Source organism: Sus scrofa, chromosome 11 (assembly GCF_054392235.1).
Source record: "Sus scrofa isolate SSC_HxYL_T2T_F1_AM1 chromosome 11, Sscrofa_HxYL_maternal_Yorkshire_Landrace_v2.0, whole genome shotgun sequence".
Taxonomy (NCBI): Eukaryota; Metazoa; Chordata; class Mammalia; order Artiodactyla; family Suidae; genus Sus; species Sus scrofa.
Genome location: NC_139393.1, coordinates 49,642,028 through 49,668,597, shown reverse-complemented (window position 1 = coordinate 49,668,597; position 26,570 = coordinate 49,642,028).

The following is a 26,570-nucleotide window of genomic DNA, read 5'->3' as shown; positions in this document are numbered from 1 at the left end:
GAGAAGATGGAATGTGTCCCATGCAGATGAGTCACACACTTGAGAACAATCAACACTCAGCCGTCATGCATGCACAGGAGGCATGGTTGTGAAAAATCAGGTCTGCAGTCCATTCCACAGCATGAGGATATAAAAAGAAATCCAAATCTAAAGCAGGGGCCAGTCCCTATTCCGATGGTGACCAGTGCTCCTTCTGAGAGTGTACTTTCACTTTAATGAACTTGCTGTAACATTTGAAAGCTGCAACACTTTTGCTTTAGAGAGCTAGCTTACACCTTCTAACATGTCAGCCCCTTCAATTCTTTGCTGTGTTCAGACAAGAACTGAGAAAACAATGCAAGTATATAGACAACCCACATAAGAAGTTTAGCAAAAATTATTCTACCAAATTTTTAGTAGAATTACCAAGGAAATTTCCTTCTGTCAATCTCCCCACTCTTTTCTTTGACTGTATATCCCCACAGTCCTTGTATCTGAAATTGAGTCCAGTTCTCTATTGAGATTTCTTTTCCCCTACTGCAATTGTCCTTAATTTTTTTAAACTACTGTAACTGCTATCTAGCTCTGGTTTTCTTCGACACAGCTCAAGTCAGAATTTTCAGAAAGGAGGGAAGATCTTGAGAAGGCATATTTTCAGCTTTGCCATGCAGAAAAGCAACCTTAAGATCCCCGGGCATTAAAACAAGAAATAGGTATTTCTTAATTAAATAAAGTAAATTTAAATAAACAGGTATTTCTTAATAAAATAAAACAAGAAATAGTTGTGTCCTGGGCATGTAACCTGAGGTTCATGGACAAACTACAGACCTTCTGGGCTCAAGTAGGCTTGATTTAAACTCCCATATCTCCCTATGTCCAAGCCCAGGATACAGGAGTAGGAAAAAAAAAAAATCATGATTCTCTTCAGTTAATCCTTATAGACCTCAGAATTGGGGTTTGCGTAAAAGACAAGTTTTGACATTAAAAAAAAATAGCCTGAATGTATAGCAAGAAAGTGTCTTCCCCCCCAAAGTGTGAGTTTACATTTCAAAGGGGAGAGAGTGAAGCCTAGAGCTATAGAGCAAGTGGTTTATATTCCAAAGAATTTTAAATGACTAGGGATCAGAAGTTTCTCTCCCTTGTCAGAAGGGGAGCAGGGACAGCTGTCCCACTACTATGTAAACTGCCAGATTCATAATTTCAGGGTTCCACTCCTGTGGTGCAAGAAACCCATCTGCACTTGCTAGCCTAACCATCTGGCTTTCATCACTATGCCCCAGAAAAGAGAGGAATTGTGGTGTGGTGAACCAATGCAGTTTTTGCTGTAAATATAAAGAATTTGTCCTTATTCCAGAAATCTCATTTATTTTCAGTATAATATTTATATAAATAGAAACACTAAGGACTTATTGATAGCCACTGCTCTTACAATGAAGAGAAGGAGCTGGTAGTGGTATATCTGTATCTATATTTATACCTGTATCTAAGGTTGTTCCCCAACTTCTGTTTAGGATTCTCCCATTCATACTTACAGTCTATTGGCCTTAAGCAAGTCACATGCTCCAACAGAGAGTTCATGGGGAAAGAGAAGCATGACAAAAACAGAGAAGAAATGAAAATTGTGAGCAAATATTTTAACTCACTGTAGTCCACTGGTGTCAAATATTTCTCTCCTTCCTGCACATTAAAAATGTTCATCCCTTTCCAAAACATTTACGTTCTTATCTAATCATAGTTTCAAACTTAAAAATCAAAGCCACAGCTAAAGTCAAGTCTAGATCTATTTCATTTCTAGCACTGGTGTTTCTTAATTCAAAAAATCAAAACTAAGACAAAAACAGACCATCTGCTTCTCAGGCATGCACTCAACACCTGATAGTGAAAACTTGGGCAAAGATGATTATCACATAAGCAAGGTGACAAATAGAAAGCACTAAAGCAGTCTTTGGTTCTGGAGAATTTTGAAATCCAGCTGGGAGAACAAACCCAAACTCAAGGCATTTTTCATGGGAGCAGCCCTAGAAAAGGCAAAAAGTCAAAAAAAGCAACAGTTTTTCTTTCAGTCCACTCAGCATCATATGCAAATAGTCACACCCAATCTTTTGAAGATTTTATCTCCCTCAACTTAATTAATAATTAATAACTTAATTAATAATTTTACTTGTAAACAAGTATGAGTATGCATGAAGAGTATTTAAATCATTGAAAGATATTTATATTAGCATATTATACTATACTAATAATTAATCTAGAAAGATACTTTTTTTTTGTTTGTTTTGTTTTGTTTGTCTTTTTGCCTTTCCTAGGGCCGCTCCTGTGGCATATGGAGGTTCTCAGGCTAGGGGTCCAGTCGGAGCTGTAGTTGCTGGCCTACGCCAGAGCCACAGCAACACCAGATCCGAGCTGCATCTGTGACCTACACCACAGCTCATGGCAACACTGGATCCTCAACCCACCTAGCAAGGCCAGAGATCGAACCTGCAACCTCATGGTTCCTGGTCAGATTCAGCCACAATGGGAACTCCAGAAAGATAATATTTTTTTCAGATGATTTTCTTGGCAAGTTTGGTAGGCAAAGAGTTTTATAACAGTTTTTCATTTAATATTTATCTGAATATTTTTAGAGAAATATAATTATGCCTATTATCCTTTCTAATATGATGACGAAGAAAATATTTTTGTTACCTAATGACGTCTTTAGAAAATTCAAAGATAAATCCAAAATAATAGTTAGATTACTCAGAATTTGGGGAAGATAAAATCAAACACAGGTGATAGAGAAAATAAAACTCAGAAGTATCTAAATACAAAAATAATTACAAGTAACAATAAAAATATAAAAACAATAGTTCTTAGGAACTTTTTAATGTAGGAAGTACATTTTAGTGTTTCTAGATTACATTATAAAGCATTGAGAGTTAACAATAATTTGGTGACAGAAGAAACCTCTAGCACTCTGACCATAGAATTATTTAGTAATTTTATAGCAAAAAAAACCACAGATTCTGATCTTACATTACTCATGTAATAACTTTATATGAAAGATTTATTATTATAACTTTATGTGTATTTTTAGGCAGAGTCAAATACATAGGTTTAAAATTAGAATAATGTAAATTTTTAAAACACAACTTTAAAATATGTTTAAGTTAGTTATTAAATAAAACTATGTATATTTCTTATTAAAATTTCTATCTGAATAAACTACAATTGCAGTTTTAATAAAATGACAATAAACTTTAATATTTTTATTTCTTATTTTTTGCTTTTGATCTACAAAATCTGCTTTTTAAAAAATTTATTGGAGTATAAATTTTATGATGTTATATTAGTTTTAGGTTTACTGCAAAGTGAATCAGTTACATAAATATACATATTCATTCTTTTTTCCCACATAGTTTATTACAGAATGTGGAGTAGGTCTCCCTGTGCTGTACAGTGAGTGCATATTAGTCATGCATTTTATATATGCCAGTGTGTATGTGTTAATCCCATCCTTCGAATTTATCCTTCTTGTCCACAGTTTCCCCTTTGGTAATCCTAAATTTGATTTAGAAATCTGTGAGTTTGTTTCTGCTTTATACATGGGTTCCTTTGTATCATTTTTATTAGATTACCCATATAAGTGATATAGTATGATACTTATTTGTTTCTGACTGACTTCACTCAGTGTGGCAATCTCTAGGTCCATCCATGTTTCTGCAAATGGCATTATTTTGCCCATTTTTATGGCTAATTAATATTTCATTGTATATACATACCACATTTTCTTTATCCATTTTTCTGACAAAGGATATTTAGGTTGTGTCCATGTTTTGGCTACTGTAAATATTGTTGCAATGAACATTGGGGTGCATGTATCTTTCCAAATTGTAGTTTTCTCTGGATATATGCCCGGGAGTGGAACTGCTGGGTCATACGGTAGCTCTACATTTAGTTTTCTTAAGGAACCTCCATACTGTTCTCTATAGAAGTTGTAACAATTTAAATTTCCACTAACAGTGTAGGAGGATTCCCTTTTCTCCACATCCTCTCCAGCATCTATTGTTTACAGACTTTTTGATGATAGCCATTCTGACTAGTGTGGGGTGATAGCTCATTATAGTTTTGAATTGCATTTCTCTAATAATTAGCAATGTTGAGCATCATTTCATATGTTTTTTGGCCATCTTCTGTCTTCTTTGGAGAAATGCTTATTTAGATCTTCTAACCATATTTTAATTGGTGGTAGTGTTTTTGTTGTTGTTTTGGCATAAATCTCCATGAGATAGTTGAATATTTTGGAGATTAATCCCTTGCATTTGCTTCATTTGCAAATATTTTCCCCCATTCCATGGGTTGTCCTTTCTATTTTTTAGGGTTTCTTTTGCTGTGCAAAAACTTTTATGTTTAATTTGTCTCATTTGTTTATTTTTATTTTTATTACTCTGGGAGGGGGATCCAAAAAGATATTGTTACTATTTATGTCAGAGTGTTCTGCCTATGTTTTCCTCTAGGAGTTTTATAGCATCTGGTCTTATGTTTATGTATTTAATCAATTTTGAGTTTATTTCTGGGTATAGTGTTAGAAAATGTTAACAATTTCATTTTTTTACATGTAGCTTTACAGTTTTCCAAACACTACTAATTGAAGTGATTGTCTTTTTTTCTATTGTATAGTCTTCCCCCTTTTGTTACAGATTAGTTATGTCATAGATATGTGGAATTATCCCAGGCTTTCTATATTGTTCCTTTGATCTATATTCCTGGTTTTGTGCCAGTACCACACCATTTTGATTACTATAAATTTTTAGTATAATCTGAAGTCTGGAAGCCTGATTCCTCCAGTTTAATTTTTCTTTTTTCAAGACTGCTTTGACTTCTCAAAGTCTTTTTTGTTTACATATAAATTTTAATTTTTTCATTATAGTTCTATGAAAAATGGTATTTATAAATTTATTGGGAATGTACTGAATCTGTAGATTTCCTTGGGTAATATAGTCATTTTGAAAATATTGGTTCTTCCAATCCAAGAACACTGTATATCTTGTGTTGTCTTTGGTTTCTTTCATCAACATCTTATAGTTTTCAGAGTACAGATTGTTTGCCTCTTTATGTAGGTTCATTCCTAAGTATTTCATTCCTTTTAATGTGATGGTAAATGGGATTGTTTCCTTAATTTCTCTTTCTGATTGTCCCATTGTATATACGAATGCAAGAGATTTCTATGTATTAATTTTTTTGTCCTGAAACTTTACTAAATTCAATGATGGGCTATAATAGTTTTCTGGTAGCATCTTTGGGATTTCTATGTTTTATATCATGTCACCTGCAAACAGTGATGTTTTTATTTCTTTTCCAAATTGGATTCTATTTATTTTATCACCATAATTAGGACTTCAAAATTCATGTTGAATAAAAATTGTAAGAGTTGACATCCTTGCCTTGATCCTGATCTTAGCAAAGATGCTTTCAACTTTTCACTGTTGGGTAGTTTGTGTGTGTGTGTATGTGTGTGTTTCTTTTTATGCCCACACCTGTGGCATATGGAAGTTCCTATGCTGGAGGTCAAATAGGGGCTGCAGCTGCCTAGCCTATGCCACAGCCACAGTCACAGCAATGTGCGATCTGAGACATATCTGCTACATACTCCACAGCTTGATCCTTAATCCACTGAGCAAGGCCAGGGAACAAACTTACCTCCTCATGGACACCATGTCAGGTTCTCAACCCACTGAGCCACACTGGGAATTCCAATTATTGAGTAATTTTTGAAATATTTAAATCTATATTTTTTTCTGAAATTATTGTACCTGGTATAATTAACAATTTACATTAATTATCACATTTAACCAAATTAATCAGTGTTTCTTTTCTCCAGACACAAGTGATAAGTAGAGGACAGAAAAGTTTAAATAGCTATTTTATTTTGCATGAATACTCACTTTATATCATTAAAGTTTGCTGAGGGAAAAATAAATAATTTTAGCCAGGCAAATGGTGGTTTCTACTATAGCAAACACTTCTTTGCATATCTATATATTACAGAGAAATTAGAATATTTCATGAATAGGTTAAAAACAAACAAACCAACTTTACATTCTAAAACACTTTGTTGAATTCTAGGCCATGTTTTATTATCTAGGCTTCAATACTTTTACAAAAACTAATAATCATTTCTTTATTTCTGGTAAATGTCCATGTTGCTGTTGGCCAATGCATCACTTTCAGAACCATAAATGCTACTGTGTAGCCATTGTCATCTCTAAGGAATCACCACCTTACCCAGAACAAAAGAAACATGAAATGTTAGCCCAGTCCAGCTACAGACACCATACTCTGAACAAACTGATCAGTAAAATTTTGACAATGGTGAATATCAAGATATCATGGACTAATGTTACGATGCCGAACTTCGTCTTCCCTGACCTAAAAATGAGGTGAGGGCTGTAAAAAGAAGGAGAGTGGGAGGGATTGAAAAGGTAAACACATTCCCTGACATCCAGGACCTGGCCTGACCTTTACATTTAGCCTTTGGTATTAGGATTTGGCATTCACAGCAAGGCTATGGTTTCTTCTGTTGATTAGATTAAAGAGGACAGGGGGGTGACTGACATAAAGTAAGGCAAAAAAAAAAAAAAATACAAGAAACAAAAGCAAAAATAAGGCCACTATGTAACTCACAAAAATATCAATACCCCCAAATCTCATCTTATATGAGCAACTATTTATCAATTAAAGCTTTAAATTACATCTATTCTTCAAACTTTATAGATCATTTAATTAAGATGCTGAGCCATAGAATTTCCCTTCTTCCTAGCAGCATCCAATCTAAAGCAAACCTCCACTTCCTTGGACCCTCCCCTGAGTCACCTAACAAACATACAAGTCCTGTAATACAATTTATCTAATGGCCTCTTACAGAGAAATCCAATATTTGTCTCTTAGTGTGTTTATTATTGAAGCATGCTATAAAAGTAACTTCATTTGACTAGAGGAATCATGGGAATTGAAAATGATCTTGTTTGGAAAGTTTACACAGGAAGAAAATAGTAAAAACTTTATATTTACTTCGAGATTCTACCTTCTCTCTTTAGTGGCATCATACATTACCTAAAGATGAACTAAAACTTAAAATGAACTGATAGACAATTAAACAAATTGAAATAGACTTCTGTTTATAAAATGTCAAATTAAGACAGTCAAAATCTATTATGAGGACGGCTACTAGGCTTTTTAGAATTAAACCTCTACTTCTAACAGAAAAGCATGGGAAATAGCAAATCATCTGTAAATTACTTAAACTTTAAATCGTAAACTTAATCTGGAAAAACTCTAGCCTTAAAATTTGTATTGATTTATTTTCATTTTATTATTATTATTATTTGCTTTTAAGGGCCACATCTGTGGCATATGGAAGTTCCCAGGCTAGGGGTCTAATTGGAGATGCAGCTGCCAGCCTATGCCACAGCCATGGCAGCACAGGATTTGATCAGTATCTGCAACCTATACCACAGCTCATAGCAAAGCCAGATCCTTAATCCACTGAGAGAGGCCAAGAATCAAACCAACATCCTCGTGGATACCAGTTGGGTTTGTAACCCACTGAGCCACAATGGGAACTCCACTGCTTAAAAATTTTAATAAAGTTGTGATATTGGCAAAATACATGCACAGTCTACAGTTAACACTTTGCTGTGTTCATCATATACCATTGTCCAAAAGGAAGACATCTACAACATGAAACTATAAGGTTTAAGACTAAAGGGAAAACAAAAACTGTAGGAAAAATGTTTGATTTCACTACCAATTGGTTTTCCCTCCAATCCTATTTGATAGGTATCCTAAATGTCTGGGAAAGGTGGATGCTAAACTTGATCCTTTAAGGGTCTAGTGAGGATAGGAATAGACAAATTTTGCTCCATACTTGTTCCTTTGAATAATGTCAGGACTATCAAAAACAAAATGATGTCTTTGTAACTAAAAGGGTTATAGTACCCAGCATTAGGATATGTGTAAATCTGTGATATATGCTTTAGAAATAGGCCCTTTAAACAACAAAAATTTCATTCTCCTGAGGGCTTGTATTCTGATGATCTTTGTTCTCAACTTTATCTAACATTTTCATATTTGAATCTCTCATATGTAAATTGTCACTGAAAGCAGATGGGATTGTGAGACCATAAAACACTCTAACTAGTTCTACCCCTTAGCAAGATATGATATCTTTAATTCAAAACCTTTTCCTTAGTGCAGCAAGATGAGTTAAGAAAGAATAACATTCAGGCTTCTTACAGTTCCACTTATACAATGCTAGAGGTTTTCTTTCTGGTTACAAGAATTGAACATTCTTTATTGTTACCATTTACTAACACAAAAAATAATTCTTCTCAGGGTACTGCGAGGAGAAAATCCTCACATTTTTATGTTTATTTTAAATTTGCATCTGTAAGAAGTCTGCAGAAAGGCCTTCAGAGACCTATATTCTTAATAATTGGCATCAAACTCCTTTTATATTGGGGATTTTTAAAAACATTTTTTTATTTATTTTCTGAGATCTCATGTCTCAAACCATTTGCTAGAGCAAGTAAAACCCCTTTCACACTTGTGGTTACTTAAGAGGCTTTTGCATCAACATGATATATGGCTCCACAGTGAAAGGGGTGAAATGATGGTTATTTTATGTTCTATGAAAAGGTCAACACTAACTTTAGCCAGAAAAGAATGTAATAACTTCCTCAAAGTCCTGAGGAAAAATAACTGTCAACCTTTTTTTGTGTACCAGAAAAATCTTTCATTTAAGAAAGAGGGTAGATATCTTTAGTTTGACAAAAACTAATAGATTTCTTAGTACCAGGCCTTCTCTAAAGAGACTTTCAAAGGGAAAGTAATCCCAGAAAGAAACTAACAAAAATTACCTCAAAAAAAAGTAAAACAGTGAAAGAAAATCTCTTTTAAACAATAACAACATTATATTTGAGAGTTTAAAACAAAATTTGGAACTAATATCACATAAATGAGCAGAGAATAGATGAGAATTTACTATTACTGAGGTTACTCATATTCTTGATATCCTCTAAAACAGATGTTGGCAGATCTGATCTACTGCCTGTTTTTGTATGGCCCAGGAGCTAAAAGTGTTTATTGCATTTTTATATTCTTAAACAAAAAATATCAAAAAAAGATGAACATTTTATGACATAAAAATTTTATATAATTCAAGTGTCCACAAATTAAATTTTAGTGGAACACAGAACATTCACTCATTGAAGTTTTTCCTGTAACTGATTTTTGCTGCAACATCAGAGTTGATAAAACAAAGATAGTTTACCTGCAAAATTGAAATATATACCATAGGAATTTTTGCAGAAAATTTGCCAATCTTGTTCTATAATCCCTGACCTATTCACTGGTATTTCTCCCTGAGTTCTGAATTCTGGCTAATTAAGATTCATTCATTTATCAGTAACATAGAAATGTTTTTAACTTTTGTGGAGCACAGTAAAAGCAGTGCTCAGGCAGAAAAGTATCAAAATAAAGTCTTATAATAGGAAAGAAGATATCTTTTAAAATCAAAAACCTAAACTTTCCTCTTAGGTAACTGTGAAAATAAGAGAAGTTAAGCCTAAAGCGAACAGATAAATATACAATAATAATTAGAGTAGAAATCAATGAAATTGGAAAAGAGTAACACAGCAGAGAGAGTTAACAAAGCCAAAGGATGGTTATTTACATAAAATCAATAAAATTGATAAACATCTAGTAAGGCTAGTCAAGAAACAGAGAAGAGACATAAATTACCAATCGCAGAAATAATGGAGTCATTACCATTGCTCTTATAAACATCAAAAAAATAATAAAGAATAATACAAATAACTCTGTGCCTGCAAACTGATACTTTGGATGAAAAGGGCCAATTTCTTGAAATACACAAACAACCAAAACTTGTACAAGAAATGTTACCAATTCTCCTAAATCTCTTCCTACAAGGAGAAGCAGAAGTGCCACTTCCTAACATATTCTATGAGGCTAAAATCTCTTAATACCAAAACCACATAAAGATATTCCAAGAGAGGCAATACAGTTATTTTTATATTTTGGATATTGCACCTGAAATAATGGTTAGTTAAATAAAGTAATAAATAGGAGTTCCTTCTGTAGTGCAGTGGGTTAAAAATCCAAATGTAGAAGCTTGGATTGCTAGTGAAGGCTCAGTTTCCCTGGCCCACATTCAGTGTCTGGCCTAAGTCCTTCCACATACTTCACGTGTGGCCATTTAAAAAAAAAAAAAAAAAAAAAAGGATCACAGACTTAAATGCAAAATACAAGAGTATAAAAGTTTTAGGAGAAAATTTCTGTGAGTTTGGATTTGATGATGAGCATAAGACAATACAAAAACAGTGATCCACAAAAGAAAAAAGAAGATAAATTGAAATTTATTAAAATAAAATAATTCTGCTTCACCAAACACACTGTTAAAAGAATAAAATAAAATTGGGGTTCCCTTTGTGGTGCAGTGGAAACAAATCCAACTGGTATCCACGAGGATGCAGTTTCGATCCCTGGCCTCATTCAGTGGGTTAAGGATCCTGCATTGCCCATGAGCTGTGGTGTAGTTCTCAGATGAACACCAGATCCCACGCTATTGCGGCTGTGGTGCAGCTGTATGTCCAATCCGACCCCTAACCTGGGAACTTCCATATGCCATAGGTTCAGCCCTAACAAGCGAGAAAAAAAAAAGAATAAGTACAGTGAATAGATTAAGTGAAATCATTTGCAAAGTATACATCTGATAAAGGACAATATCCAAAATATAAAATAATCTTTAAATCTCAAAATTAAAAGAAAAATTGATAAAATGTACCATAACAATGTAAAAAGTTAATAGGGAAGTTGGGTATGGGATATTAAGGAATTCTCTATCTTCACAATTATTTTGTAAATCAAAAACTAAAAAAATAAAAACATATATTTAAAAAAATAAATAGAAAAATAATCACCCATAATATGAATACTTCACATAATTGAGCTACAAAATGCTATAGAATATAACATGTACTATATGCTTAATATTTTAAATATTTTGATTTAATTTAATTAATTATTGATTTAATGAATTTATTCTTCACATTGAAATACTGAGAGCTCAACACAAATATGTTTTTGATTAATATGGGATAACTTGCTGATGACTGCAATTTGTTTTTTACTTAATATTAATAATTCATCTTCATGGAAATGTAATATTAAACTGACAATTAAATGCGTATGATGGATGTCTATCTGAAATTACTCTTGAGCTTTAAATTATGGATTTAACATCTGATGTATTCCAGTGTGTGTTGATAACAAATGGAAAATACCTTTGTATCACAGCTAGCTAAATGATCTCTATTAACTTGATGGTAAATATTCCTTCATGCTGTGTTTGCACAAAGCACAGCATCCATTACAGATCAGGTGTATGAGATATATATTTAATTAGATATTAGTGGGACTGACACGCACATGAAAAACACATCATTAACTGAGAAGATAATTTGAAGGTTACCTCGTCTTTTTTTTTTGTACAAAGGACTTCGTGTGAATTAATAATAATATTCTTTTGTATTTATATAAGGCTTAGGATTTTTAAATTTTTCATGCTTAAGTTTAACACAACATGGCATAACATGACTGTTACTCAAGTCAAATGCAAAAGTTTGCTTGAAAAGAACTACTTGATTTCAATAATTACATTTAAGCACCTGAACTGCTTATTATTATAAGCAACTTCAGGATTGTATGACTATTCCATATATAATTAATCATTCTAAGATACAAATTCATGAATTAACTATTAACTATTAAATGAGTCAATATCACAAATGTAGAGCTCACTAGAGGCAGTGTATATTTATTTTATGATAGGGACATTAAGGATTTTTTTTTTCTTCTTCTTCTTAGGGCCACACCCATGGCATATGGAGATTCCCAGGCTAGGGGTCGAATTAGAGCTGTATCTGCTGCCACAGCCACAGCAAATTGGTATCCGAGCTGCATCTGCAATCTATACCATAGCTCATGGCAATGCCGAATCCTTTACCCATTGAGCGAGGCCGGGGATTGAACCTGTGTCCTCATGGATGCTGGTCAGATTCATTTCTGCTGAGCTATGATTGGAAATCTACGGCACATTTAAGAGTTGATGAGATAGGGATTCCTGTTTTGGCTCAGCAGATTAATAATCCTACTAGCACCTAGAGAATGTGGGTTCAATCCCTGGCCTCATTCAGTGGGTTAAGTATCTGGGTGTCGCTGAAAGGTGCAGTGTAGGTTATAGATAGAGCTCAGATCTGGTATTGCTGTGGCTGTGGCAACTTCCATGCTGCAGGTATGGCCCTAAAAAGAAAAAAGAAAAAAAAAAGAATTAATGAGAGAAATTATCCAAAGAAAGTATATTACAGGATAATTGAGAAAAAAAATATGATTATGTTTTTATCTCATTAGTTAGAATGGTCCATCATTCCAAGGGCTTAGAAAGCCTGGACTTTTTTTTTAGGGCTAAACCTGTGGAAATTTCCAGGATAGAGTCAAATTGGAGCTGCAGCTGCTGACCTAGGCCATAGGCACAGCAATGGGGGATCTGAGTCACATCTATGACCTACACCACAGCTCATGGCAATGCCAGTTCCTTAACACACTGAACAAGGTCAGGGATTGAACCCACATCCTTATGGACACTAGTCGGATTTTAACCTGCTAACCCACAGTGGGAACTCCCAAGGCTGGACTATAAAATTATAATCAGAGTAGATTCTAGGTCAAATACAATTTAAGCTTTGGAATTTTTTAATCTTCCAAATATTTCCCAATAATTAGACAATAGCATAGTTTTGCTAACGTCTGACCCTCATAGATCCTCAGAGAGTATAAGCAAATGTTAAGTAAATTCTTATGAGCTATCACAACTAGTGGGGGAAGGACCCTTAGTAGAATCTGCTCAGCTTTCTCTGAACTCCTAATGCTTTTAATTTTTGATTAAAAATTTATTTGGGATAAGGGATTTCCCACTGTGGCTCAGCAGTAACAAAACAAACTGATAACCATGAAGATGTAGGTTTGATCCCTACCCTTGCTCAGTGAGCTAAGGATCTGGTGTTGCTGTGAGCTGTGGTGTAGGTTACAGACGTGACTCACATCCTGCATTGCTGTGGCTATGGTGTAGGCTGGCAGCTGCAGCGCGAATTGGATCCCTAGCCCAGGAACTTCCATAAGCCACAAGCGGGGCCCTAAAAAAAACGATAATAATAATAAAAATAATAATAATGATGATGGGGATTATATCTACTCTCTTTTCTCCCATTAGCATGGTTGAGAACTTTACTTCTAGGGAATATGTTGATGCTCTCTGGCTTCTTATCACAAGTTGGTGGTGATGCTTTTTGGAAGCAGTGAACAGCCATACACACTAACCATTCTTACTTATGGATAATCTTAAAAGTCTAATTTTCATATCATCACTACATCATTGCTTTATTTCTCCTCATCAGTGATGGCATATTTTCTATTTTCCATGTGGTCTTCATCTTTATCATTCCTATACCTCTCCTCTGATTAATGAGCTATATGATGTTGACTTTTTTTTTAAAGTACTCTTTAATTTCTGTAGTTGTGTCACATTCAGAGTCTCATTATTTTTTCTTATTTTTCTTATGATTTCTACTATTTATTTTCCCACTAACATCACCAGCATAATCAAATAATGCAAATATTTTGAAACTTCAGGACAATGAATGGAACATAGTAACAGTGTAAACCATTACATTTTACACATGCACAGCACAGCTCCTACCTCAATTCATGGAGATGCTTGAGGGGGTCATTTGAATAATACACATAAGCAAAATATGCTTCTAGCTTATTTAATTATCCCCTGAAGGTATAATACACTAATATTCTTGATTCTGTGCAGATCCAATTATTTTCCCCTCAGTAGAAATAATGTTTACTCATGGTTTGATGAAGGCAGGATGGATGAAAACTAATAGTCACTCATACTCCTGGGGACTAGTAACCTCATTTACTCCTCACAATATTATGTGATTGTGATAAAGAAATGGAATGTAACACAGATAAAGTAGATGTTTTCATTTTAATATTTGGTACTTTGTAAATTGAGATAACTCAGGCCGAGTTAAAAGGATAACAAGCCAAAAATATCAGGGACTTCATACGTTACATGTTTTATTTTGTTCACAATTTGGGTCTATTTCAGGTCAATGTTTATGGTGGGGGGTTGGAGAACACAAGGGCTATGACTGACATTATTCTTACTCTGAGAAGCAGACTAACCTAGCCTCTGTAGGAGTGTTTCTTGGCAAAGTGCAAAGGGAGAGAAGTTAGCAAAATCACATGTTGGAACTTAGGGGCTTCCACCTGCAAAGAACACTGATGACCATTTCACTTACAAAAACAAATCGAATGGCCATATTAAATTCACAGAAGCAAAAACATACCACCCTGCACCCACACACCAAAAAAGAAGAGGGTGGAATATATTTTCCAATAGACCTAATGAGTTCCACAGACACTGTGCAAATGTTTGAAAACTAATTTAAAAATACTGAAGTCATTTACACTTACAGTTGTATAATTATTTTATTTTCCCAGTGGATTTTTAGCTATACAATTTCTACATTATTAAGCATGTGACATCATAAATAGTAATATATTGAATGATTCTTAGAAATTAAAAAATAAGATATAATGATTGGAGACTTATCAGTTGAAGAATTCTACCTATAATAATCAATCAGGTGGCCAGGATTTCTTGATTTCTAGGAAGGCAGTGTTGAAAGAATAAGAAAAAGTCTAGCAGGGAGAACCCCACACTTAGTCGCTGGTTCTGATCAACAATTAGGCTTGGGTATAAACAAAGATTCTGCTGCAGTGACAGCATAACTAGTAAGTAGACTGGGTTAGAAGATAGATATCTCTTCTTCCACCTCTAGATTTGTCATAATACAATTTCAAAGTATACAATACTGAAAAATTCTACTGGGCCACATATTGCCCCCACTCAAGATCAATCTTGCTCTGCCCTATAAAATATCTATTTCACCACATAAAAAAAAATTAGGAAAAAAAATTTTGATAATTTTGATTTAACTAGTATATACAAAATGCCAGGCACTGGGGTACAGAAAGAAAGAATGAAAGTTTTTGTCATTTCTGCACTGGAGAGGTAGAGGAGAAAGACAGATTAGAGTTCCTACCATAAAGCTAGCACCCTACAGTTGAAATCATTACTAAGGGGGAAAAAAAAAGAATGATCTCTGCTTGAGAGTTCAGTGTCTTTTCCATGAAACCAATTCTTTAGTTGTAGTAGAAGTTTTCCAAGTGGAGAAAATCTTTATAGGAGAATAAATCAAGACAAAGGATATGTATAAAAATACCTAGAAACATAGTCCTGGTGTTACAGATTGGAAAGTAGGGACAATTGCAATGAGGAATTAACTGAGGTTTTGTTGTTGTGGCTGTTAGTATTATAGTTGTTTTAATTAAACTATCTAGATGATCAGATTTATTTCAAAGGGAAATAACTCCCTAGAAAAACCATCTCCCTAACATTTACTTTTTCTTAAAAAAAATTACCTTTTCCTTTTATTTAACTACCCCCATGACTGTCTTACTCAATCTCTGCAAAAATCTCTCTAGTACTGTTATTTCATGCTACTAAACACAGTGAAATTTTGCTAATTGATTATTTAATCTTACTTACCTATTAATGAAATATTAATGATTTTCCCTCTTAAACATCACACTGTTTATTAATAGAGTTTATTTTATCTAACAGTACATAGGGTATTCAATATTCACTTATCCTATTTGGAAGTCAGAATTCTATGCATAAATGATAAGAAACATAATAGTATTTGTCCTTGAATCTCCACACACATAAAATATATTTTCAAAATTAATGAATATTTATTGTTTTAACTGTACATGAAGTATATTGCTATATTTGATTTGAAAAGCAGTGTTCCTACACCTTATTGTCTTAGTCATACATAGATGGAGCATTAGATTATTTACCTAGAAAATACTATTACATATAAATTTATATTTTATAAGGCTAATATGAATTATATCAATGACCTATTCCTCAATGAACTCCTCTGTCAATGACCTATTTACTGAAGACTTGAAAATGCTGTGGAATCTTCCAACATTCTGCCCTCAGACACTCTGACACTTTGCATGAGTAATATTTTCAAACGGAATCAGTCCCGACTTACAAATGACCATTGTATTGACTTCGTTCCTCCCTCTGCTACTGCTATGGAATAGCAAGAAAACACACACACACACACACACACACACTCTGAATGTAGCTAATTGGAATAAGGGATCATCTACTCATGGATACTTCCTGGATCATGATCAGTTATGAAATTGATAGAGGGCTACATAAACCTACTCTGAAAATAGGATTTGACCATGACCATCACTAGGCATGAGGTTTCTTTCCTCCTCCTAAAAACAATATTATGCCAGCCTATTAGTAGTACATCATGCTGTTGGTGGCAGTCTTCCAAAGAGATTAATTTACCATATAAAGGTGAATTTTATTTTGAGGCTTTCTATTATATTCCATTGATCTATGTGTCTGTTTTTGTGCCAGTACCATAATGATTTGATTACCATAGCTTTGTGATATAGTTTGAAGTCAGGGAGTGTGATACCTCCAGTTTTATTCTTTCTGGAGATTGTTTTGTCTATTCTGGGTCTTTCATGGCTCCATTTATTGTTTTGGATTATTTGTTCTAGTTATATTAAAAATGCTATTGGGATTCTGATAGGATTCTGATTACATTGAATCTATAAGTTGTATGAAAATTTTAACAATATTCATTTTTAAAATCCATGAGGAGAGTATATCTTTCCATTTATTTGTTTCATCTTCAGTATCTTTCATAATGTCTTATAGTTTTCAGAATTTGGACTTTCAACTCCCTGATTGAATTTATTTATGGATATTTTATTCTTTTTGTTGCACTTATAAATGAGGTTATTTGTTAATTTCTCTTTCTGATAAATCATTACTAGTGGATACAAATTCAACAGAATTCTGTATGTTAATTTCTTTATCATGCAACTCTACCTTATGTATTTATTGGTTTTGAAAGTTTTTTGTTGGGATCTTTAGGGTTTTTCATATATATGTGTGTGTGTGTGTGTATGTATGTGTGTATGTGTGTGTATATATATATATATATATATGTATATATATATATATATATGCTGTGGCTAGGACTTCCAACACTATGTTGAATAAAAGTGATGAGTGCATATTCTTATCATGTTCTTGATCATATATATCTTAGAGAAAATGTTTTCAGGTTTTTACTGTTGGCCATGATGTTGGCTGTGTGTTTTGATATATAGTAATTATTATATTGAGGTATATTCTCTTTATACCCTTTGAGTTTTTCTTTTAATTATAACTGAATGTCTAGTTTTGTTAAAAGCCTTATCTGCAACTATTAATATGATTATATAATATTTATTCTTCAGTTTGTTAGTTTGGTGCCTCACATTGATTTGCAGATATTAAACAATTCTTGCATCCCTGAGTTAAATCCCACTTGATCATGGTGTGTGATCCTTTTAATATATTATCAAATTTTATTTGCTAATATTCTGCTGAGAATTTTTGCTTCTATGTTCATCAGGGATATTGACCTGTAGTTTTTTCTCCCTCTCTCTCTTTTGGCAGTTTTGATATCAATGTGACATTGGCCTTGTAGAGTGAGTTGTGAATTATTCTTTCCTCTTCAATATTTTGGAATAGTTGGAGAAAGGTAGGTGTTAACTGTGTTTAAGTGTTTTGTAGAAATCACCTGTGAAGCTGTCTGGTCCTGGACTTTTGTTTTTTATAAAATTGTAAATTATTGGTTAGTTTCATTACTAGCAATTGGTCTGCTCAGGTTTTCTATTTCCTCTTACTTCAGTCTTGGAATTTATCCATTTCTTCCAGGTTGTCCAACTCATTGGCATATGATTTTTTTCCTATAATCGCTAATGACCTTTTGCATTTCTGTGATGTTGGTTGTAACCTCTCTCATTTCTGATTTTATTTACTTGGACCCTCTCTTTTTCTTCATCAGTCTGGCTAAAGGATTATCAATTTTATCCTTCCAAAGAATCATATATTAGTTTCACTGTTCTTTTCTATCCTTTTTCTTAGTATCTATTTCCTCTTGATCTTCATTTTTTTCTTCCTTCTACTAACTTTGGATTTTGTTTATTTTTCATTTTATATGTCCTTCAGGTGCAAGATTGTATTGTTTATTTGATAATTTTCTTGTTTCTTTCTTTTTTTTTTCCTTTTTTAGGGCTGAACCTGCAACATATGGAGGTTCCCAGGCTAGAGATCAAATTGGAGTTGTAGCTGCCAGCCTACGCCACAGCCTCAGCAACGCAGGATCTGAACTACATCTGTGACCTATACCACAGGTCATGGCAACACTGGATCCTTAACTCACTGAGCGAGGCCAGGGATTGAACCTGTAACCTCATGGTTCCTTGTTGGATTCATTTCTGCTGAGACACGATGGGAACTCCAAGATACTTTTCTTGTTCCTTCATGTGGGTGCGTATTGCTATATTTTTTTTTTCTTATAATTCTTTTTGCTGTATCCCACAGAATTTGGAACACTGTGCAATCTATTTTTTTCAAAATAAACAAACTTTATTTTTTATTTTATCTTTGATTTGTTAATTGTTGTTTAATATCATTTTATTTAGACTCCACATATTTGAGGGTTTTTTCAGTTTTTCTTCTTTCAGTTGGTTTATAGCTTCATATTTTGTGGTCAGAAAAGATGCTTGATGTGATTTCAATCTTTTAAATTTCTTGTGACTCACTTTTGGTCTAAAATGTGATGTGTCCTAGAGAATGTTCCTTGTGTAGTTGAAAGAAATGTGTATTCTGCTGTTTTGGGGTGTAATTTTCTGTATATATTTACCAAGTTTATCTCATCTAATGTATTATTTAAGTCCAGTGTTTCCTTATTGATTTCCTACCTGGATAATCTATTGATATAAGTAAGTCCTTTGGTATTATTGTGTTACTCTGTTTCTCCTCTAATGTCTGTTAATATTTGCTGTATGTATTTAAGTGCTATAAATTTGGGTGCATATATATTTACAAGTGTTGTATCTCCTTGGATTGATCCCTTGTTCTTTGTCTCTTTTACAGTGTTTATTTTAAAGTCTTACTTTAAAGTATCACTATTAAGGATTATTTTTGTTTCTATTGGCATGGGATAACTTTTTCCTAACTTTCACTTTTACTTCCGTGGCATTTTTAATTTGATATTTCTTGTAAGGATGGTTTGGTGGTGATAAACTTATTTAGCTTTGCTTGTCTGAGAAACTGTTGATCTATCCTTTAATTCTGAATAATGACCTTGCAAGATAGAGTATTCTTGGTTATAGGCTTTTTCCTTTCAGCTCTTTAAATATATTTTGCCACTCACTCCTGGCCTGCAGAATTTCTACTGAAAAGTCAGCTCGTGGTCTTATTGGAGTTTCCTTGTACATAGCCAGTTGATTTCCTCTTGCTGCTTTTAAGATGTTTCTCTTTATATTTAATTTTGACATTTAATTATAATGTGTATTAGTGTGGACTCCTTTGAGTTCATCATATTTGAGACTATCTGTGCTTCCTTACCTGGATGCATTTTTCTTCCTCAGGGCAAATTTTCTGTTATATTATTTCTTAAATAAGTTCTCTGCCTTTTTCTCTCTTCTCCTTCTTTAACCCCCAAAATGTGAATGTTAATACACTTGATGTTGTCCCAGATATTCCTTAAACTGTCCTCATTTTAAAAAATTATTTTCCGTTGTTCTGTTCAGCTTAGTGGCTTCTTCTTTTAGAGCATCAATCCATTCTTTTGTATAATCTAATCTAACTTTACTGTTAATTCTGTCTAACATATTTTTTATTTAAAGTACTGTACTAGTTCTTTTTTTTATATTTTCTAAATCTCTGTTGAAGTTCTCACTGTGTTCCTTCATTCTTCTTCCAAGTTTGGTGAACATCCTTCTGATTTTTTTACCTTGAACTCTTTATTAGGTAGATTATCTATCTCCATTTTTTTTAAGTTATTTTTTCTGACATTTTGCCTTGTTTCCTTTTTGAAACACATTTCTGTCTCCTCACTTTGGCTAATTTTTGGTGTTTCTTTCTTTGTGTTAGCTAAATCCATTAGGTCTCTCAGTCTTGGAGATGTGCCCTTCTGTAGATGTCCTGTGGGGCCCAGCAGCATGGTTCCCACTGGCCATCAGAGCTAGATGCTCCAATGGTATTGCCTATGTGGTGTATGTATACTTGTCACTATTCTTTTGTGTCATGGCCAACTACCGCTGGTATACTGGTAGGTGAGGCTTGCCCTTGGCCCAGCATGCTGTGAGGACCTGTTTCATGTGGTTGTTGCCAGTGTCCTGGTGGATAAAACAAGGCCCTAGCACAGCTGGCTGTTAAGCCTGGCTGCAAGTTACTCCCTAAGGGTGCTCTGATGAGGTAGGCCTCTGGCATGAGTAGCCACAAGATCTGCTGGTGTGTGACTGCTGTGTGTGTGTTGATGGGTAGGCAAGTCCCTGACACTAACTGGCTAGAGGGAGGATTCTAACATGGTACCTGCCATTGCTGGTATCAGCACAGTAGAATGAAATTAAAGAAACTATTGCTACCACTATCCCAGTACCCTGGGAGTTTGCAGCTGCTCCTGTCTCTTTGGAAGGCTAAGACCAGCAAATGGGTCTGACCTGGGCACCTTTCAAGTTACTGTCTATGTGTAGGACCCAAAACATGTGACATTTTGAGTATGCCCTTTAAGAGCTGAGTCTTAGTGGCCCCCAAATCTCTGAACTCTCACAAATATAAGCTTCCCTGGGTTTCATAGTCAGACATTTGGAGGCCTGTCTCCTAGAGACAGGACCTCTAGTTTAGGGAGATCAATGTGGGACCTGAAGCCCTAACTCCTCCGGGTGTCTCATTGTGTCTCTTTCCTTATATATTTAGATATGTAAAATCTTTCTGCTTGGCTTCATGTCATTCTCAGAGATAGCTGCTTGAAGTAGTTGCACTGTTTTTGTGCCCATGGGAAGAAGTGAACTCAGGATCTTCCTACTCTGCCAATTTGATTCTGATCAAGTCATGACTGTTTTCATTTTAAGAATTGGTTTGGTTGGCCATTACTTATCAGAATAATATCACTATGATGTCATTATCATTTTCCTTAATTTCACTGAAAATTCTTTATATAATTGCAGGGCATGCCCCCAGCTCTAATCCATCTTTTACAGAACACTTGCCTTCACATCTTGATTTCTCTACTCCCGATATCCTACTTATTAATTACTCTGTCATTTCATGGATTGGAAGCATGGAGAAATAGGATTTTTTTGACTTATTTTTCTCAATCGTCTCCCCAAAATCAAAGACTAAGCTCAATAATTTTAAACAAATTTGAAATCCCTAGACATATCTGCCATTATGAAGACCATGTTAGAGGTACTGACAGATCTAGGTTTCACTCAGGGGCCCCCAAGAGCTTTAAACATTGTAGAGAGCATGACTAAACTTCTTGTATGGAAGTTCAGACACTCACTTGCTTCTTTCCTAAAACACTGTAGCTTACACATTAGAAGGGGGTAACTACCTTCAACTCTTTAAGAAAATACAACCCAAAAGTCATTTAACTCTTAGAAAATTGTAGAGGCCATTCCAAATGGTCACCATCTTGGTTACTCTGAAGAGCTTCTTGGAGAGATACTCATTTATGACACTTTAAAGGCTCTTATGCTTACAATGGAAGTGACTCCATTGGTCACAAATGTTGTTTGTCCCTTACTTTAGCTGAAGTGATCAATGATAGCACTTCAGTTCAAAGAAGGCACTCAGGTCAGCCTCAACTCAATGGCAGCTGTTGTTATGGATGACAGATGTGTCATAGATACTCCCTTGCAAGTCATAGTAAAGTCTAAGTAATGGATAATAGATCCTGTTCTACTTTGATTAATGCCTCAGGCAAGAAAAATGCCACTAAAGGAATTTAGTAGAAAGCAACTTGTTTTTCTAAAGGAAAGCCTAATAGTTAAAAGATTTTTTGTTTGTTTGTTTGTTTTGTTTTTTCAATAGTTTATATCTGGAATCCTGGGAAATATGGTTGAAATGTGTACTGCATTTTTAATCCCATGCTGCTAATTTGAGATTTATTGATAGTAGCCCTAGTTAAATGCCATATCAGACAAGTTGAATAGATTTGTTCCCAACCTGTCAGATTAATCAGAGTTGCTAATGGATCAGTGTACTCATGGGATAATTTTCCAGAAGCCAAGACAGAGTATACAGGCTAGATATTATTGGAAAACAACTCTGCTTATATATGTCATGTTTCTACACATCCCGTGAGCAATAGCACTGATCTCCTTATTTTCTTAGCTACATTTTCAAGGATGTTTATATTATATGCAGCCTTAATAAACAGATATAATGTCTCCAACAGAGCAAGGAGTAGATTTTCTTACAGTATCTGACAATATACATAGTATTTCCCTCCAGAGCCAAAGGTAAATTTGCTTACTACTCATTGTGAAGTTGTTGAATTCCCCAATCTCAGCGATTCTCTCCTATAAAAATCCTCACTACCTAAGTGTCACTCAGCCCCCTTCATGTTACTCTATAAGAATTGGATATCAGCGAACTGGTAAAAGAAATTTCTTGTACTGTGGCTATTGGTTATTTCCCATTGTCTTTGATCTAGAATTCTTACGTCTTCTACCAGTACCATTAACTGCAGTTGGCTAACTTCTGTTGGATCCAAGAGCTTCATGTCCTCTGCTGGCATCAATTAAACTATGACAGCCTAGCATTTTAGCCTATAGAAGGAAAAATCTCAGATCCTTCGCAAGACCATTTATCTCCCACCCAAATATATTTTAATTCCACCCACTGTTTTCCTTTTTGCTTCTACTTATTATTTCAAACTACTGTCATCTCTGAATTACTTCAAAAGATTTTCATTATTTCTTCTCTTATGCTACCTTGTATATACTCAAAAGAAGACTCTGAATTTTAAAGGACATACATCAGTTATGTTATTTTTCTTCTTACACTTCAATTCAATTCTTTTTTTTTTTCAAATTTAGATTGTAACCCTTCTACTTGCCATGGTTTATAATGTTCCATGCCATTTGTTGTCTGCATATTTTTTCAAACTTTTATCATAGTTCTCTTCTTCTGTTCACTCTATTCTAGCAATATATCTATGGTAATACCCTTGAATGCACACAGGTTTCTCCATTCCAGAGTCTTATCACATGGATTATTACACTTGAGAGCCAAGGTTTTCAGTTTCACTGAATGGCTTATTATATTGTATCTTCTAGATGGCATATCACCTCCTTGGAAAGGCAGTAACCAGCTCTACTTAAGCATGTAACATTCTGTTCTTGTTTATTTTTAAAATGATTTTTATCATGGTAATTTCAATATATATTGACCCATATAGTAACCATGTTCCCATAGTATATAAGTACTATGGGAACTAGGATCTTATTTGTTTTATTCCTACTTTTATCTTTAGAGATTATGATTTCTATGGGCTAAATTGTATCTCTCCCTAAATTCACATGTTGAAGAACTAGGTCCAAGTTCCTCAGAATGTCATTTATTTGAATAAACAATTAAGTTAAAAAGAAGCAATTACAAGAATATACAGTGGAGGAAATTCAATCTCTTCAGAAAGTGGTGTTGGTAAAGCTGGACTGCTACATGTAAATCAGTGAAATTACAGCACTCCCTCACACTATTTTAAAAAATAAAATCAAAATGTTTTAAAGACCTAAATATAAGTCATGATACTACAAAACTTCTAGAAGTGAACATATGCAAAACTTTCTCAGACATAAATCATAGCAATATTTTCTTAGATCACTCTCCCAAGGCAAAAGAAATAAAAGCATAAATAAATGAATGAGAACTAGTCAAACTTAAAGGCTTTTGCACAACAGAGAAAACCATCAACAAAATAAAGAGATAGCTTATGGAATGCAAGAAATTATTTGCAAACACTGTGATCAACAAGAGGTTAATGTTCAAAATATGCAAATAGCTTACACAACTCAATATCAGAAAAATGAACAACTCATATAAAAAATGGACAGAAAACCTAGACAATTCTCCAAAGAAATAACATGAAAAATATGATAATAATCTGAATATAGGTATATATATAACTGAATAACTTTGCTGTAATCTGAAATTATTACAATATTGTAAATCAACTATTCTTCAATGAAATTATAAAATAAATAAATACAAAGAAGCCATATAGTGAGACTGCAAAACTTTGTACACAAATACAGATATGGGGAATACTCAGGCACAGAAAATGCCATGTGAAGACACAGGTTGAAAGCAACCACCTGGAAGCCAGAGAGATACCTCTCAGGAGAAACCACCTCCACTGACATTTTGATTTTGGGCTTCTAGACTCTAAAACTCTGGGAAACTAAATTTGTGTGGTTGAAGACACCCAGTCTGTGGTGTTTTGTTACAGCAGTCCTAGTAAACTAATACAAGTACAAGGTTACAGCATAATTAATTCTCAAAATATATTTAATAAATGAGTTGATGAAAAATGAAACAGAATCCAATAGCATAGCATCTATTCCAGAGGGCTCATGTCTTAGCTACCAAGAAATGTTCTTTTACTCTTCATCACAGCTGAATAAGAAAGTAATTCTTTTCATTCAAAAATGTTATAGGACCAGCTTTACCAAAAAAAAAAAAAAAAAAAGGAAGAAGATTGATGATGTAGTCTGTGTTGCTGACAATGCTAAAGATGGTCTATGAGATAGCACAGCTCTTGATAAATGATGACACTGTTTTGTCCATAAGATTTTGAGTGATGGTGCCTACAGTCAGTAATATCAGAATATTTTCTTTTCTTGAGAAATTTTATAGAAATAAATCTAAATGTTATCAGAACAAACAGTATCTAGCTTATCTAGATAACTGAACAGAATGCCAAGAAGTGTAAGCATCTTTCTCAGAGACATTTATTAAATGTAATATTTATAGATTTCTATCCTCTGTTTTTAGGATCAGCATGCGTGCTGAGTGAAAGTGTGAATGTATTCTTGGAGTACTTGTCTTTCAAAACCCTTTCCATTCTTTTATGTTTATAATTGTCCAGTACACTTTTATAGCTACTTTCCTTGGTTAAATCTGCCTTCAGGAAAGAAGGAAATAGATCCTTATTTTTAGCATGAATTGCTATTTAGCTACTCCTGGAGAGGTTTATATGTTAGGACATATATTTAGTTACAGAATGGAAAAATCTTATTAAAATGAACTGACATATCATATTTTGGTGTTGGGAAATCTTGCTTAGGGATGCCAAAGATACAAAGTCCACCTTTTCCATCTCAAAATACAAAGCTTAAATATAATTACCTCTAATGATAAGCAAAGTTCCTGACAATTATACACCATATGTTTCAAGAAAACTCAGTATTTCTGCCATGTAACACTTTACATTTTTTGGTCTATGAGTCATTCTGTCATCATGGTCCTTAATGATTAGCAATGTTGAGCATCTTTTCATGTATATTTTGGTCATCTGAATTTCTCTCATTCTATTTTAGAAAAGTTATATCCACTACCTGAAAAAAATTGAATATTATTTGGACTATTGTTCCAGTTTAGTTATATGAATAATTCACACACTATGAATTATGTTTTATTTAAAACATTTGATTAAAAAAGTCCCATCACATTTGGAGAGAGGAATTAATTCTATTAAGTGTTAGCTTTATAGAGATTATTTCCATGTTTATGTATCTACCATTATTTACTTTTCAAACTTTGATCCATTCATTTTAATCAACTTAACAAGTTTATACTTTTACTGGGGATTTCTTTTGGATGGGGTTTAACTGTCAGGAGGGAATCTATAAAAGCGTAATACAAAGTGCTGTGAAGATCCTTTGTCCTATAACTGTTTCTTTCTATCAAATCCTTTTAAATTTAGCACTTACAATGAATAGGGAACTTAGAGAAACAAAGATGAGACCTTTCAGACAATTGAATCAAATAATCAGACATGTATCTTCAAAGAGAAAAATCAGTAAAGGATATACGTACCCCCACACCACATACTTTTGGTATGTTTTAGTAATAACAACATAAAAATGAAGACAATTTTGAAAAGTAAATTACCAACAAGCAACATTTAATTCATGGCTTTTTTTCTTTTAAATGTACAATATATGTAAACATGGTTATGGGTTTATAGGATATCTCTATTATCTGTTTTCTGTCTATCTATCTATCTATCTATCTATCAAGTAGTATCTATCTGTATTTGGTTAAGAAACAATGTACTAGACTATTTTGAAAAGAAAGAAGTATACAGATAGTTACAGACTTACACAATACTTAGAAGGGCAGAGGAAAAGACATTTAGGAAGAGTGTTATTAGGAAATGTGAAAGTTCAGGGACCCAGGGATTGAGTGAAGCAGATACCAATGATCCCAGCTGCCCCTGGGAACC